The sequence below is a fragment of the Crocodylus porosus genome, unplaced genomic scaffold, assembly GCF_001723895.1.
Source record: "Crocodylus porosus isolate Cpor-Errol unplaced genomic scaffold, CroPor_comp1, whole genome shotgun sequence".
Classification (NCBI taxonomy): domain Eukaryota; kingdom Metazoa; phylum Chordata; order Crocodylia; family Crocodylidae; genus Crocodylus; species Crocodylus porosus.
The window spans coordinates 47,864-60,759 of record NW_017728912.1 but is presented as its reverse complement, the minus strand read 5'-3'; positions in this window follow the sequence as shown (position 1 = coordinate 60,759).

Sequence of the window (12,896 nt, the reverse complement as noted above, 5' to 3'; positions counted from 1 at the left end):
CAAGAACAGCAGATGCATGTTGTTCACATGTTCAAAGAGTACACACAAATTAAGTGTAAAAATAATTTTCAGATAATAGTGGGTAGGATTTTGAAAAAGAGGTCAGCATTAGCTAAATCTTATTTCCATTGCAATCTCTATTAATTTCCATTGCAATCAATAACTGACTGTGAAAAATAGTTTGGACAACAATTAACACTTTTAGAAATCTCATCTCATATTTCCACATATGAAATATATGGAATATGAATCCAAGTAATCAAGCAAGCTGGTAAGTCCAGTTTAATAGGATGTGTTAAAAAACTAGTCCTATACATTTAGCAAATAGTAATTCTTTTCTGATTAAAATAAGAACACTAAAAACAAAAGAACATTTTTTCTTGCCACATAGAAAAAGAAGAAAAAAAGAAAATGACTTGTATTATTAAATGAATGTTTCCTTCAGTAATAAGTCATGCATATCTAGGTAATTAGAATTAAAGAAAACAAGGAAAAGGTATGCACTTTAGGCTGAAATTCAGCCCCGTGTAGAAGTTTACCCAGGCTTCTGTATAGCTTGAGATTCACAAGCCTTGTTTTAAGTGTTGATAATGAAAAAAAAAAAACAAATCAGCCAGAATAGTCCACATTAGTTCAAGTCTTTTATATCTACATTTATTATGAAATTCAATATTGACTTCCTACAGACCTATATGGATTTGTCAAAGACCAATCGTTTCACATCAGAAAAAAAGAGAGGTTGATTTATTGGGTAAGAAAGTGCTCAGAGCTAGATGTCTAATGCAATGCCCAAGAAGAAAGACAAACTATATCCCAATGAATTTTGAAATCTAAAATGAAGAAAGAAACCAAAAATAGAAAAAAAACAAAACAAAATTGCGAAATTCAGAAGTAGAATACACAGTGATCCTTTTTGGTTTGTTCTGCCTTGCATTTCTGGTCTAATTTTGGTTATACACAATACAAGAAAAACAACAATGAAAAGTGAATTTGTCCCTAGAATCCATATAATTTGTATGCGATACATAGCTAGAAGGTCTTTTCAAACAACGTTAGATACAAGATTAGATTAGATTAGGTTTCAGATACAAAATGAATATGTAGAGAGGAGTCAAGAGAGTACCATGTGTGGGCCAACTTATTCACCTCCATGAAGTTCGCACCATTCAATCAGAAGCAATATTCAAAAAGCTTTCAATAGGACTTCAGTGTTGTTTTGATTGTAAAATATGAGAAAAATTGAATTCTGAGCAGCTTAATATAACAGAAGCATGTGCAAGATAATAAAATAGCATCTTGTTTGTGCTTCACAGAACAGAGGGAAAAACACCTAAAAAGTTCTTTTTGATCAATGCTTGTTTAAGTTTTTATCTGTATCTATACTAGAAACCTTTTAGATCTTAATATCCCAAAATGCAGAAGAACCTGCTGACCTAACTTGTAACTGAAAATCTTTATAAACTTTTGTATAAACATTAACTTATTTATTTTTGCACCGTTAAAAGTCTCTTATAAATTGGATGGAATGTTAAAGGAAAAACTGACTTTTACACACATATTTCTATCTAGTGAACAATTCAAAGCAGGGGGGAAAAAAATAAAAATCAAGGGAAACATACATGCTTTGACATGATTTTACAACTACATAATAATAATAATAATAATAAGTATAATTAAATATAAATTAGAATGTTTATCCCTTTCAAAATGAGATAGAGGCTTCTGTTTTCAAAATTTGACTTCATGAGTTTTTTAAAGAGAGATTACTCAGAACTTTGAAGATGCAATTTTTCCTCTTTGCTCTTTGTAGGACACTGTGGTTATTAATAATTCTTTGTTATTGCACATGATATGATTTACACTCAAGTATAATGGCTTACAATCCATTTATTTTTTTGGCAGCATGAGCAAATTAGCTCTGTTTTTCTGACACAATTAGTTGCAAGTCCTTCATTTTCATTCTGCTGGAGACTGAAGGACAAATCAGTGATAACAGAATCAAGCACTTGGGTAGTCAGCTAAGATTTTTGTCTAGGAGCAATTTATCATGTAAATGGTGTCGGCTTTGTTTTATGGAAATTTGAAAACAGCTTTCTGCATGATTGAAGCCTTTGTCAGTGCGACCCCCTTCAAACTGTGACAAATGTGCCTTATCTTTTGGAGATGCTGAAAGGACTTAAGAGATAAAACTATATGCACACTTACTATTTTATCCAAAGCATACACCTATACAAAACTGGGGATTTAACCATCATGCTGCAAATATAGAACCTCCTGTAGGTTGAGAGAAAACAATTCCATTTTGGAGAATTTAAAATAGGTTAATAAATAAATTAATTATGTTTACTCATAATAAACACACAAAACCCACCATCATTATAAGTAAATGTAACGTCAGATGCAATGGTTCCTGAAAAAGAAAACAACATGCAACCTAATTGGCATTTTGAAAATGTTTCATAGCATGTCACAGAGATTTCTTTATAGACAGACTGTCAAATGGATCTTACTCTCATTTGTGATCATAGAGCTCTCCTCCTAAGCCTTTCATTATAGGCTTCCCCCTCTCCCATTCATTCCCACCTTGTAATGAATTCACCAGGTGCTTGTAAAGAAAAATAAATATTCGCAGACAGAGTTAATATGATTTTGGCACCTGAACATAAAAAGGAAAATTAGGGCAGTAGCTAAACTGCTTTCATTTTTCACATTTTGAGATAGTCATTGAATTTGTTTATTATATTCCTGGATAATCTTGTCCAGTATTAGCATAATGAGGAACAGCTTGATTAGTTCCAGGTTTCTGAATTCTTTTAGTGACTCTTGTGCATGGCCTGGTACAGGTCTATCCAGCTACAATGCAGCTGGAGGTCCCATGTGGTGCCAGCATGCATCCCTTGGACTGCATGCTGCATAGACCGTATGCTGGGAGGGGAGAGGGAGGAGTCTTCTGGATCTCCCAGCACCAGGGAGTCAGCACTGGCAGGGCTGCATGCCCTGTCAGATGCCCCCAACTGCCAAACAGGTGGCACTGTACTCAGGCTGCCCTTGTAGGCCACTATTTGTACATAGTATCTTGATGCTTTGATACATGAAGAACAGGTTGTTATTTCTTGGTTCAGCAATTCAGATATTGCCAAAAGCAATTTTGAGTTTCAGATGGTAATCTTTCTAGCATTTTAACTAGTCCTGAACGTCTCGCTTAGTCAATGGGCTGTTTATGGTATATCCCAGGAAGCCTACTAATCTGGTTCTCTTTGGAACTCTTTCTTTCCTTTCTAGGCAGAAAATACCTCTCCTTTCTTAACAGTATCTCTGAGATTTCAGGATATTTGTTTCTAGTTATTCAGTGGGACATACCTAAGATTTCAGGTTTTAATCCCATCCCAGTGAGTAGGATATTTTTCTGAGATGTGGGAAACTGGCTCTAAAACAGAATTCAGATAATTTATAAACTTGTTGACTAACAGGCTACTATCATGGGGTGGGAATTCATTGTCTTCTCTCATTTTGAGAAGGAATTCCAGTGCAAAGACGAGAAACTTCTTGATATCTTCATTGGACCTAGTATATTTTCTACAGTTTCAATTTCACAGAACTGGCATTTTCTGACAAAAATACACATTGCTGAAAAACTCCATCCAGATTGATACTATAGTATCACTGCCTAGCTCCATATATCATCCACCCCTATTTCTCACATGTTCTCTTTCCTCCTCATGACATTTTATTCTTTCTTCTGAAGTCCATGCAGTTTATTTCACCTTACTCTAAACTTGTTCTGTTTTTCTCTGCTCATTTCAGATGCATTATATGCATACTTTATCTAGTGTCATTATTTACAATACCAAGACAATGATGTCCTTCCACCAAACTGCTCTAAATACCTACTTTAGAGCCATTTCTGGTTTCCACGGTGGAGAAATGCCCAAAACTCCCAGAGTTAATTTTCTATTTCTAGAGGCATACTCTGTTGAAAAGAAAGAATTTGAAATAGTGACACCTGAGTGATGAGGAGAGCTTCATGGCTTCTTTAAGGAAGAATCTTATGGAGTTACCATACATAAGCAGTAAAGCTCTCTCTCATTCTGGTATTTAAAAAAAAAAAAATAGATGGGTAGCATAAAAATATTTGATTTCTACGTTTACTTCAGAATCAAATAAATCAAGCTGGTGTTTTGTTATGTGGGATGTTACCAGAACTCCCTGGACAGCAAAAGTGAGGGTAAAAATGGACACACATACACATGTATATGTATGTGTATGTACATATAAAAGGCTGTATGAAGCTTCAGGTGGTGATTCAATTCAGAGGAGATTTGACCTGATTCAGCAGCCAAATCTCCAAATCCAAATTAATTAAATCAGGGGAACAATGAAGAGATCTGAATGAAATTGAAGCTCTCCAAATCCTTGGAAAAATTCAGAGAGCTTTGATGATTCAGGCAGTCCCTGTCTGCTGCAGCAGGGAGCTGGACCCAGACATGGAGCTGGTAAGTAGAGGTTAAGGGAGTCTGGGCTGGAGGAGCAGGGAGGGGACCATGGGGGGGGACATTCACCAGGCCCCATCCCCTGCCTGCTGTCCTAGGCCCCCTCCCCATGGCTGCCCCACCCACCTCAGCTCCTGATGCTTAAAAAAAAAAAAAAAGCCCAAACTCATTGGGTGCTGGCAGGCAGGGGGAAGATCCCTGCTTCCCCCCAGCAGCCTGCTCCCCCAAGCCCCCCATGGCTACCCTGCCTGCCACAGCTTCAGGCGTTTAAGCTGGGGGGGGAAGCTAAAAAGATCCCAGGGCTCACCAGCTCCTGCAGCAGCCTTAGGGCTTTGGAGGGCTCATTTAAGACCCCCCCCATGTGGCATGAGGCAGTGGGGATTAACCCCCACCCAACAGGAACCAGGAAGTCCAGGCCTTGAGGGTTTTTTCCCCTTAAAGGGCCAGAGTTGCAGCAGGTGGGGCAGCCATGGGGGGGGATGGCACAGCAGAGGGGAGTCTGGGGGCTCATGCAGAGCCCCCCCCATGCAGTGGAGGACAGCAGGGACCACCTCCCACCAGGCAGCACCCAGTGAGTTGGGACTTTTATTTATTTATTTTAGTGTCAGGAGCTGGGGTGAGTGGGGCAGCCATTGCTGGGGCTGGGAGAATGGACAAGGGATGTGGTCCATGTGATTCAGGTGATTTGGCCGCAGCCAAATCTCTGAATTAGATTTCACTGAATTGATTCGGGACACTGATTTGAATTACTGAATCAAATCATTCTCTCCCAGATTGGACGAGTCTGAAACAAATACTAGCTGCTTTGCACAGGCTTAATACATATATATACACACTTCTGTTTCTGAAAGGACACCAGGTTACATAACCGTACACAGATGCATGTAAGACATTGCCTTCCCACAGACTTCTAGAAAGGAGCTTCAGTAGTTTCCTAGCCCCAAGAATTCTCTCTCTCCCCACTCTCCTCCTCAAAAACATGATAAAAGTTCATTCTCCCTATAGTTTGTCATAGCTTTTGTTTTCTTTCCAAGTCACTGTTAGACATCCCAAAAGTGATTGTTTCTAGCATTTGTCTTCTCCCTCCCCTTTCCCTCCTCCCACCAATCAAAAGGTATTCCATCAGTATTACCAGAACTTACTGTCAAGTTTACTTTCCTACTTAACACAGCTTCTCTTCTATTATTCTGGGGGGAGGGGGGGGGTGGGGGAAGGATTCTCATTGTGTCTATTTTTTCCTTGAGAAACCCCCCCAAAAAAACCAGATAGTTTCCCCTAAGGGATTCATGGAAAAAACATTAGGCTGGAGTTTCTTCAAGTACTTCTTCAGCTGGCATCAGACCTCACCAGAACAAGTATGAAAATGAATGACAACAGGATTTTCACAATCTCATATACAAGACATTGAACAAAGAATGTCCCTGGCATTGGTACTTTATTTCCAGGAAGTAAGGTGGAGAAGGAGCTCACTAAAGATAGGCAATCTTGGAACCTATACATTCAGAGAACATGAATACAAAATGTCTATTTTACTGTCCATAAAAGCAGGATGAATTTTAGAATCTACGTTGTTTGACCATGTAGACAGGTAACTGGTAAAGGTGGTGTCAATCACCAGTCTAAGGGTTTGTACTCCAGGTGGCCAGGAAGATTTCTGTGGAGCTCCTGAGCTCCTGACTTCCACAAGGAATTTACCCTATATACTGCCCAGAGGACAAAAGACTGAAAACACCCATTTCCTTTGCTCCAATGAACCTTGAGCTATTCTGGCTTCCAATGATCTTCTATGAATATCTCCAAAAAGAAAAATGGACAACCAACATGATGAAGAATGTGAGAAGTCCATAGCATTCTTCTGCTGTTGCCTTTCCTTGACTTGCAATGCCCTGTGCAGTGACATATGACAGTGATTGCCTGGCTGTCCCAACAATGGATCTGGGATTTTGGCAATGGAAGGGTTGCATCCAGATTAGGCCCTTGGTAGTTTGTAAAAGCTAGGGAGATTTTGTTGCTGGCTTCCCAAACCATGAACATTTCAAACAGTAAACAAAGCGAAGCAAGGTAAAATACACTTACTTGGTTAAACCTGGAGATATCATTGAACATACATATCCATTACAAAAGACTAAAACTTCTTAAAATTTTAGAACAACCAGGGAAACAAAAAATACGAAACCTGCTAAGAATATCAAAGTTTGATTAAAAATTGGGAAGCATGGAAATTCGTTTTTTCCCTGGGACTTGTATAGATAAGCCCTGTTCTTGAATCCCTTTTAAATCTTGTGCTTGTGTGCTATACCCATTTTGTTTCTTGCCTTACAGTGCTTTTCATTGTTTAATACAAGCTCTCAGTGCAAATTAAAAATTGAAACAAAATTGCCTACTTTTTATAGATATATTTCTATGCAGCTTGGCATACCTAGTTAACAGCTAATCAAGTGAAATCAGGTAAATTAAACTGTATACCTAGAATCTTTAATGCTTAATTATTTTTTTCCCTCCTAAACCCTTTTATAACTTTGAATTGTTAACATCTGGCACATGAACATGGAGTATACCTGCTGACACATGTCTTTCCATAAACTTTATTTAAAAAAAAAAAACAAAAATCATATTTTTTCTTGCTTTCACTATCTTCAAATTTGATAAAACATAATGAGCTCAGAGGCAGTCGGACTAAAGAGTGCATTTCTGATAAGCCATCTGCTTTAATAAAGAGTACTTTTATTCCTCACTTTGTATGCACTTTCTGTGTAAGAAAAGAATGTAATTTTAATTTGAAGGGCATAGATTTTAATGGTACTCTAAAGTTCTACGATATCTCCATCAGCCTGATACATTTAGTCAAAAGGTTCACTGTGATGAGGTCTCTCACTACAGTAAATCTTTTTTTCTGGTTTACATACAAGACAGAAAAAATATTTTTGTATCTCCTCTGCCTTTTCAGATGAGATTTGATTTCTCCCTTGGGGTAGGTATGAATGAAAAGAAGATTGGATGACAGGGCTGTGAGTCATCAGTGACAGGGTTTCTGTCTTGAACTGAAAATAATGGTGGACAAAAGCTGCTCAGGTAATTTAGTGTTTATGCCTGCAGCTTTATTCTGATCACCCTTCATCAGTCTGATATCATCTTCAGATAAACCCTCTTAGTAAACCATTTTCATAATTTTAGATCCTGTCTGCACTCAGAAATGACTTTTGGCCATGTGAAATATTTTTCATTAACCTACACACTCTTTTTCTGGTAAAATTCCAAGATACAAGACAAGGAAAGTATTTAGAATAGTTTAGCTGTAAAATATTTCTGAATATAAAACAGATGCATAAAATACAGAAATCTATACCATCAAATTGATTAACCTGGAAGGAGAAAAATATAAGTGTTTTTTGATAAAAAACACAATACATTTTTTTCTGTTTTTATTATTTCTGCATCTAACTTTATCCCAAACATTACTTATCTGATGGAAGCTCCAGGGGAAAATAAAGGTATATATATTAGAAACCTTCTATATCAAGCACTACAGCAACACTACTTATTTGAAATGCTCTACTGTTCTTTACAGAAGCAGATAAACTCACAGAAGCCGCCTGAAGCAAAATATAAATGAACATTAAATACTTTCGCACTTTAAGCAGTAAAAACAGAGCCCTGAAGGTCTGATTTATTAAAATGAAAACATGAACCATTGTTTCTATTCACTCTTGTTAAAGAGAAAGAAAGAAAAAATACATCAAACTACAGCCTGTATTTTTGAGAGTTAAAATATTTCCTGTATAACAGTCACATTGTATAGTGCAACATTATTACATGTCTATCTATTCATCATTTATTTTAAAAAGTTATTAATGCTGTGAGGGAGAGGAAAAATGTTTTTACTTGCTAATCTAAAAGCAGATAGGTGTGCGAGCGAGTTTGTGAGTGAGACACAGAAATTCAATAAACTGATTTAACCTAAATCAGTTAAATCTGATAGTATAGCCATTCAAGTTTATTTTAAACTGGTTTTGGGAATTTTGAAAGTGGTCTATGTGCATTGAACTTCTGTTGTGTTACAAATTTTGAATCAGTTTCCAATCACTTATACCAATTTAGGTGCAATTTCTATCCCTAGTACTCAAGAGAGAGCTAGATTTAAAACTTTTTTACCTGGCTAGAACACTATACATTCCTTTTCTGTCATATATTTGCAATGTCACGTGTGCTTTAGAAAAGCTGTTTAGAAATGCTTTCAAAACCAAATCGAGATGGACAGATTATTTTTCAGTCTGGAAAACAAAGGGATATTATTTAATTTTATTTTTTAGCATGATAGTTTTTCCATTGGAGTCAAGTGGGGCAAGATCACTTAAATGATTCAAATTTTTAAGGTCACAGGGGGCCATTGTAGCCATCTATATCACACTCATCCAATATGGGCCAGAGAATTTCATCCAGAAAATCATGCATTTTGCCCACAGTTCCTGTTTCCTTGAGTTGCCAGATGTCTCGATCTAATTATAGAGGTCATAGAGAAAGCTATTGAGAGAGAAAGTAGACAAAAGAAAATCTAAAAATAGATATTGGATGCAGAGAAGTGTTGGAAATGTAAATCCATTACTTCCGCCTCCTTCAGGTTTTTGAAGCAAGTGCTTGGAAGCTGATAGCCTCACTTTTTTAAATGTCTTAACACCTTCAATTCTACCATTGCTGGGACCTCAGAAACCAAACTTTAAATGCACATGTATTTTTGTGTATAGTAAAGAAGTCACTATATTATGACTGAATTTTCCATTTATAGGATTTAGACGCATACAAATTGGAGCTCTGAATAGACAATGAAGCATATTTGTACTAAATTTGCTTCCTTTAGGAGGAAGGGCTTGGGGGTGGGGGGCGCGTTTCTTCTTTTAGGAAGTTCTATCCAATACTAATGCCCAAAAAACAACTGCACCCCAAAACTCAGATAACAAGGCAAAATACAATTGGCTCTGCTGTTTGTGTGGCTCAATTTTATCCAGTCTTGAATAGCCGAAATAAAATATAGCTAGTTCCCCCAATACTGAGCATTTGCTTGCATGCTGAGGGGAGCCCCTCTCCCCCTCAAAAAAAATAAAACCTTGAAAGACTATGTGCAACACTGTCATTTCTATAAGAATACATTATAAACATGTTTCTACTCAAGACTCTACTCATTAGCACTGTAATTATTAAAGCTGCATTTTACCAACCTTACCCAAGAAATATCCCTTTACATTCAGATGTTTATATGAAGAGCTCAGGATCCTCAGAACTGTTTAAGATTTTTTCTAAGAAACATTAAAACATGGCATTAAAGACACTGACAAAACAACATCTTTGTTAAAAGGAGGACTTCTAGTGTTGCTGGCACTGGTCGCTGGTGTTAAAAAAGGTGAGGGATTGTGCTAAATAAACCACAGTGCAGATGTAGCCCACAGGCTGCTTTACACATGAAGTCTGTACATTTATATTTAAATTAATTTAAGTTACAAATTCAGTTAAACTGGTGAAACCTCCTGTGTGAATGAATACTCTGACAGCTTATCTAAGCACAAAGTTGCACTGATGTAACACGTCAACTGCGTGCAGAATTAGGTTGCACAAAGCAGCACCTGCAATTCCATCTTGCTGATGGCTTGCATTAGGCACATGACTGGAATAAGAGATATCAGAAGTATGAAGAAGCAGCTGCGTATTGGGTAGATTTGTCTAATGGCGACCAGATCCACTGCAGTGTGGGTAATGGGAGCAGGGAACATGATTGCTGCTGAAGCTAATAAATAAGACCCACTGAACAACTTAAGACGGTTGTGCTGTGCTCTGCAAGGAAGAGACAAAGCGAACTTAGAGTAGACATTAAAAGCCTGTAGTGGGTTGGGGACTTGCTTAACTCAAATCCAATCCCTTATGGTCTACAAACTCAGCACAGTCTTTTATTTCCTGGGCACACTAGCCCTCTTATATACATCAGTCCTCAAGAACCCAAACTTAACATAGTACATGCACTCTGTATGCACTGTCTTGTGTCTTCTCCAGCCCTGAGAAGGTGCCTCTGGCTTGCTGCTGCTCCCTCCACATTGCAGTCTTCCTTCTCAGTCTGGCTCTAACTCCAGTCCTGTTGTGGTGCAGCTGCTCCCAGTCCTATAACCCCTGGGCATTTTGCTAAACCCCATGAGAGGGCTCTTAGGCTCACTGCTACTTCTATCCTCCTTTCTCACCCAGTGATCTTTTTCCAAACCCACAGACTTTTCCTGCAGCAATCTCCCACTCCAGTCTTCCCTCTCGTCCTAGCTTTCTGTGTTCATCCATCTTTTCCCTTGCTTTTGATTTTGCTGTTTCCTAGCTCCCTTCTCTGGGAGTCTTTAGCTTGCTGTGGTCAGACGGTTATTTGTATCAGCTGGCCTAGTCCTCCTAGGCAGCCTCTAATCACTTTTGACTGCCTGCAGCTGGGTTAAAGCCCCTGCCAGTCTGTGGAGTGCTGCAGCCTGAAGTGTAGCAGCTAGCTACAAGCCTTTCTAAGCCAGCAGCCTGCTAGAGTGATGTTTTAATGTGTTCCAGTGTCAACAGGTACACTGTAAAAGTGGTGAGTATTCAGCATAGAAAAGTCAATGCCATGGGATTGATTCACTTGGAAGCATTAACCTCCATGCTTTAAGTTTTCAAATAGGTTTTATTTAGATTGAGATGTGGGGAAAACGTAACAGGGGACAGGATATTTGATCCTTAATGATCTACCCAATTCCAGACCTATTACAGATTTATTGTGTGTAACAGCACACAGTGACAGATCTGGCCATTACATATTTGCTGTGTACAAGCAGCTCAGCTTTCCACATATAAAATCCAGGGTGTTTATACATGTACTCCAGGAGTGTGGGGAGGGGGGCACTTTAATTAAAGCAGCTCTGAGAGCTGTTCTAACTAAAGTGTCCAGAGTAGCACATGTATCAGCATCCCCATGCTGAAAAATGATTGCAGAGGCACGTTAACTAAAGCTCGTTGAATGGTCTTTAGCTAAAGTGCCCCCTTCACCATTTTTCAACTTGAGGACACTGATTCACATGACACTGGAGTCTCCTGGAGCACAGTAATTACCATACTCCAATTAATTGAATCTGCTATGACACATTGTATTTACAACACATTGGAGCAGCCTTACTGCATGTGTATAGGCACCCCAAGATACCAAAAGAAAGTTTTACATATATTACAAGTCTTCAAACATTACACTAACAAATATAGTAGAAATTATATAAAAATATCCATTGAAATGTATGTATGGTACAATGGAGAAAAAGTTAAAGTTATTGAGTAAAGATGAATATTGATGTTTGCAGAGATAAAATTTATGTGTTGTTCCCTTTCTGTCCCTTTCTTACCAGTATTTATTCAGTATACTTTAAACATATTTGTGGCCATGAAAGACCCATCAAACCTGGTATCTTCTGGGGAGTCTGAAAGCTAAACAACTAAAATGGCTTTCTTGTCACTTAGGTGACACCAGAACTTTCCCACAATGTCTAGGTACAGATGTTTGGAGAGGTTAGATCATGTTAAAAATGGCTACCCGATCTTAGTTTACTCAGGTGTGGACTTAACACTTAGACTGACTTAACTAGGATTCTCAGTACAAACTGTACAGAAGTTTAGGAAGTTTAGATTGGTTTAAAAAAGGCTGATCTGATCTAAACTAACTGTCCCTCAGAGGTAGTCTAACTTAGACTGGGTCTACCAAGACCAATCTAAGTGAACTTCAGCACAGTTCCCAGTGCAGCCCTGGGGGTCAGAAAGCTTGGGATCTGGCTTCATCCCTCACACTGAACTTTTCCGAACCACCCATCTGGCATTTGGCTATTTTTAGCTCCCTGGTCCCGTTCACCAACTGAACAACTCCCCAACACCGTGGGCCAGCTACTCTCACCCTAGGCCTGCCAAACCTCCCATCCCTCAGGTTGCTCCCACTGCCAGTTTTACCAGCATTCACTGGTGATGGGAATTGATTAAAGTTAATTGAGGTGTAGGGAGGGGCAGAGGAAGGACTGTGGGGGTAGGTTCACTGGGGGGATATTGTGGGGCTAAAAATAGCCTGTATTCTGGGAGAGTAGAGCCCCATATCCCTCCAAATCCCCCCATGGATCCCGTGAATCCTTTCTGACCCTGTTAAACCCTTCTGGACCTTGTACCAGTGCCTCCCGTAGATCTCACTAGCTTCCATGATCCCTCCAAGATCCCCCCATGGAGCATGGTAGCCCCCCGATCCCTCTAATTTCCCCTGCAATTGCCACCTGGCTGCCCAGTTCCCCACACAGATCAAGCCTGCCTTCCAATTCCCCTTGAAGATTGCACACGCTATTCTGTCTCCCCCAAATAACCCCGCAGAGCCTGCTCACACCCCCACCCCCC